This window comes from Hypanus sabinus, unplaced genomic scaffold (assembly GCF_030144855.1).
Source record: "Hypanus sabinus isolate sHypSab1 unplaced genomic scaffold, sHypSab1.hap1 scaffold_468, whole genome shotgun sequence".
NCBI lineage: Eukaryota > Metazoa > Chordata > Chondrichthyes > Myliobatiformes > Dasyatidae > Hypanus > Hypanus sabinus.
The window spans coordinates 223,516-228,482 of record NW_026781339.1 but is presented as its reverse complement, the minus strand read 5'-3'; positions in this window follow the sequence as shown (position 1 = coordinate 228,482).

The following is a 4,967-nucleotide window of genomic DNA, read 5'->3' as shown; positions in this document are numbered from 1 at the left end:
TGTACCTCCTTCCTGATGGTTGAGGGGTGATAACTGTCCCTGAACCCGGTGGTGTGGGTCCTGAGGCTCCTGTACCTCCTTCCTGATGGTTGAGAGGTGTTAACAGTCGCTGAACCTGGTGGTGTGGGTCCTGAGGCTCCTGTACCTCCTTCCTGATGGTTGAGGGGTGATAACAGTCCCTGAACCTGGTGGAGTGGGTCCTGATGCTCCTGTATCTCCTTCCTGATGGTTGAGGGGTGATAGCTGACCCTGAATCTTGTGGTGTGGGTCCAGAGGTTCCTGTACCTCCATCCTGATGGTTGAGGAGTGATAACTGTCCCTGAACCTGGTGGTGCGGGTCCTGAGGCTCCTGTACCTGCTTCCTGATGGTTGACGGGTGAGAGCTGTCCCTGAACCCGGTGCGGTGGGTCCTGAGGCTCCTGTACCTCCTTCCTGATGGTTGAGGGGTGATAACTGTCTCTGAACCTGGTGGTGTGGGTCCTGAGGCTCCTGTAACTCCTTCCTGATGGTTGAGGGTTGATAACTGTCCCTGAACCCGGTGGTGTGGGTCCTGAGGCTCCTGTACCTCCTTCCTGATGGTTGAGGGGTGATAACTGTCCCTGAACATCGTGGTGTGGGTCCTGAGGCTCCGGTATCTCGTTCCTGATGGTTGAGGGGTCATAACTGTCCCTGAACCCGGTGGTGTGGGTCCTGATGCTCCTGTACCTCCTTCCTGATGGTTGAGGTGTTATAACTGTCCCTGAACCCGGAGGTGTGGGTCCTGAGGCTCCTGTACCTCCGTCCGGATGGCTGAGGGGTGCTAACTGCACCTGATCCCGGTGGTGTGGGTCCTGAGGCTCCTGTAACTCGTTCCGGATGGTTGAGGGGTGATAGCTGTTTTTGAACCTGGTGGTGTGGGTCATGAGGCTCCTGTGCATCCTTCCCGATGGCTGAGGGGTGTTAACTGTCCCTGAACATGGTATTGTGGGTCCTGAGGCTCCTGTATCTCCTTCCTGATGGTTGAGGGTTGCTAACTGTCCCTGAACCTGGTGGTGTGGGTCCTGAGGTTCCTGTACCTCCTTCCTGATGGTTGAGGAGTGATAGCTGTCCCTGAACCTGGTGGTGCGGGTCCTGATGCTCCTGTACCTCCTTCCTGATGGTTGAGGGGTGATAACTGTTCCTGAACCTGGTGGTGTGGGTCCTGAGGCTCCTGTACCTCCTTGTGATGGTTGAGTGGTGATAACAGACTCTGAACCTGGTGGTGTGGGTCCTGAGACTCCTGTACCTCTTTCCTGATGGTTGAGGGGTGGTAACTGTCCCAAAACCTGGTAGTGTGGGTCCTGAGGCTCCTGTACCTCCTTCCTGATGTTTGAGTGTTGCTAACTGTCCCTGCAACTGGTGGTGTGGGTCCTGAGGCTCCTGTACCTTCTTCCTCATGGTTGAGGGGTGATAACTATCCCTGAACCTGGTGGTGTGGGTCCTGAGGCTCCTGTACCTCCATCCTGATGGCTGAGGGGTGATAACTGTCCCTAAACCTGGTGGTGTGGGTCCTGAGGCTCCTGTACCTGCTTCCTGATGGTTGAGGGGTGATAACTGTCCCTGAACCTGGAGGTGTGGGTCCTGATGCTCCTGAATCTCTTTCCGGATGGTTGAGGGGTGATAACTGTCCCTGAAACCGGTGGTGTGGGTCCTGAGGCTCCTGTACCTCCTTCCTGATGGTTGAGGGTTGATAACTGTCCCTGAACCTGGTGGTGTGGGTCCTGATGCTCCTGTATCTCCGTCCTAATGGTTGAGGGGTGATAGCTGTCCCTGAACCTGGTGGTCTGGGTCCTGAGGCTCCTGTCCCTCCATCCTGAAGGTAGAGGGGTGAGAACTGTCCCTGAACCTGGTGGTGTGGGTCCTGAGGCTCCTGTCCCTCCTTACTGATGGTTGAGGGGCGATAACTGTTCCTGAACCTGGTGGTGTGGGTCATGAGGCTCCTGTACCTCCTTCCTGATGGTTCAGGAGTGATAACAGACCCTGAACCTGGTGGTGTGGGTCCTGAGGATCCTGTACCTCCTTCCTGATGGTTGAGGGGCGATAACCGTCCCTGAACCCGCAGGTGTGGGTCCTGAGGCACCTGTACCTCCTTCCTGATGGTTGAGGGGTGATAACAGTCTCTGAACCTGGTGGTGTGGGTCCTGAGCCTCCTGTACCTCCTTCCTGATGGTTGAGGGTGTGGTGGCTGTCCCTGAAACTGGTGGTGTGGGCGCCGAGAACACTGTGCCTCCCCCCTGATGGTTGAGGGGTGGTAACTGTCGCAAAACCTGGTAGTGTGGGTCCTGAGGCTCCTGTACCTCCTTCCTGATGGTTGAGTGTTGATAACTGTCCCTGAAACTGGTGGTGTGGGTCCTGAAGCTCCTGTACCTCCTTCCTGATGATTGAGGGGTAATACCTGTCCCTGAAACTGGCGGTGAGGGCCCTGAGACTCCTGTACCTCCTTCCTGATGGTTGTGTGGTGATAACTGTCACTGAAACCGGTGGTGTGGGGCCTGACGCTCCTGTACCTCCTTCCCGATGGCTGAGGGGTGATAACTGTCCCTGAACATGGTATTGTGGGTCCTGAGGCTCCTGTATCTCCTTCCTGATGGTTGAGGGTTGATAACTGTCCCTGAACCTGGTGGTGTGGGTCCTGATGCTCCTGTATCTCCTTCCTGATGGTTGAGGGGTGATAGCTGACCCTGAATCTTGTGGTGTGGGTCCAGAGGTTCCTGTACCTCCTTCCTGATGGTTGAGGAGTGATAACTGTCCCTGAACCTGGTGGTGCGGGTCCTGAGGCTCCTGTACCTGCTTCCTGATGGTTGACGGGTGAGAGCTGTCCCTGAACCCGGTGGGGTGGGTCCTGAGGCTCCTGTACCTCCTTCCTGATGGTTGAGGGGTGATAACTGTCTCTGAACCTGGTGGTGTGGGTCCCGAGGCTCCTGTACCTCCTTCCTGATGGTTGAGGGGTGATAACTGTCCCTGAACCCGGTGGTGTGGGTCCTGAGGCTCCTGTACCTCCTTCCTGATGGTTGAGAGGTGTTAACAGTCGCTGAACCTGGTGGTGTGGGTCCTGAGGCGCATGTACCTCCTTCCTGATGGATGAGGTGTGATAGCTGTCTCTGAACCTGGTGGTGTGGGTCCTGAGGCTCCTGTACCTCCTTCCTGATGGTTGAGGGGTGATAGCTGTTTCTGAACCTGGTGGTGTGGGTCCTGAGGCTTCTGTCCCTCCTTACTGATGGTTGAGGGGCGATCACTGTCCCTGAACCTGGCGGTGTGGTCCCTGAGACGCCTGTACCTCCTTCCGGATGGTTGAATTGTGCTAACTGCCCCTGAACCCGGTGGTGTGGGTCCTGAGGCTCCCGTACATCCTTCCCGATGGCTGAGGGGTGATAACTGTCCCTGAACATGGTATTGTGGGTCCTGAGGCTCCTGTATCTCCTTCCTGATGGTTGAGGGGTGATAACTATCCCTGAACCTGGTGGTGTGGGTCCTGAGGCTCCTGTCCCTCCTTACTGATGGTTGAGGGGCGATAACTGTTCCTGAACCTGGTGGTGTGGGTCATGAGGCTCCTGTACCTCCTTCCTGATGGTTCAGGAGTGATAACAGACCCTGAACCTGGTGGTGTGGGTCCTGAGGATCCTGTACCTCCTTCCTGATGGTTGAGGGGTGATAACCGTCCCTGAACCCGCAGGTGTGGGTCCTGAGGTACCTGTACCTCCTTCCTGATGGTTGAGGGGTGATAACAGTCTCTGAACCTGGTGTTGTGGGTCCTGAGCCTCCTGTACCTCCATCCTGAAGGTAGAGGGGTGAGAACTGTCCCTGAACCTGGTGGTGTGGGTCCTGAGGCTCCTGTCCCTCCTTACTGATGGTTGAGGGGTAATAACTGTCCCTGAACATCGTGGTTTGGGTCCTGAGGCTCCGGTATCTCGTTCCTGATGGTTGAGGTGTGATAACTGTCTCTGAACCTGGTGGTGTGGGTCCTGAGGCTCCTGTAACTCCTTCCTGATGGTTGAGGGTTGATAACTGTCCCTGAACCCGGTGGTGTGGGTCCTGAGGCTCCTCTAACTCGTTCCGGATGGTTGAGGGGTGATAGCTGTTTTTGAACCTGGTGGTGTGGGTCCTGATGCTCCTGTACATTCTTCCTGATGGTTGAGGGGTGATAACTGTCCCTGAACCTGGCGGTGTGGGCCCTGAGACGCCTGTACCTCCTTCCGGATGGTTGAATTGTGCTAACTGCCCCTGAACCCGGTGGTGTGGGTCCTGAGGCTCCTGTGCATCCTTCCCGATGGCTGAGGGGTGTTAACTGTCCCTGAACATGGTATTGTGGGTCCTGAGGCTCCTGTATCTCCTTCCTGATGGTTGAGGGTTGCTAACTGTCCCTGAACCTGGTGGTGTGGGTCCTGAGGTTCCTGTACCTCCTTCCTGATGGTTGAGGAGTGATAGCTGTCCCTGAACCTGGTGGTGCGGGTCCTGATGCTCCTGTACCTCCTTCCTGATGGTTGAGGGGTGATAACTGTTCCTGAACCTGGTGGTGTGGGTCCTGAGGCTCCTGTACCTCCTTCCTGATGGTTGAGTGGTGATAACAGACTCTGAACCTGGTGGTGTGGGTCCTGAGACTCCTGTACCTCCTTCCTGATGGTTGAGAGGTGGTAACTGTCCCAAAACCTGGTAGTGTGGGTCCTGAGGCTCCTGTACCTTCTTCCTCATGGTTGAGGGGTGATAACTATCCCTGAACCTGGTGGTGTGGGTCCTGAGGCTCCTGTACCTCCATCCTGATGGCTGAGGGGTGATAACTGTCCCTAAACCTGGTGGTGTGGGTCCTGAGGCTCCTGTACCTGCTTCCTGATGGTTGAGGGGTGATAACTGTCCCTGAACCTGGAGGTGTGGGTCCTGATGCTCCTGAATCTCTTTCCGGATGGTTGAGGGGTGATAACTGTCCCTGAAACCGGTGGTGTGGGTCCTGAGGC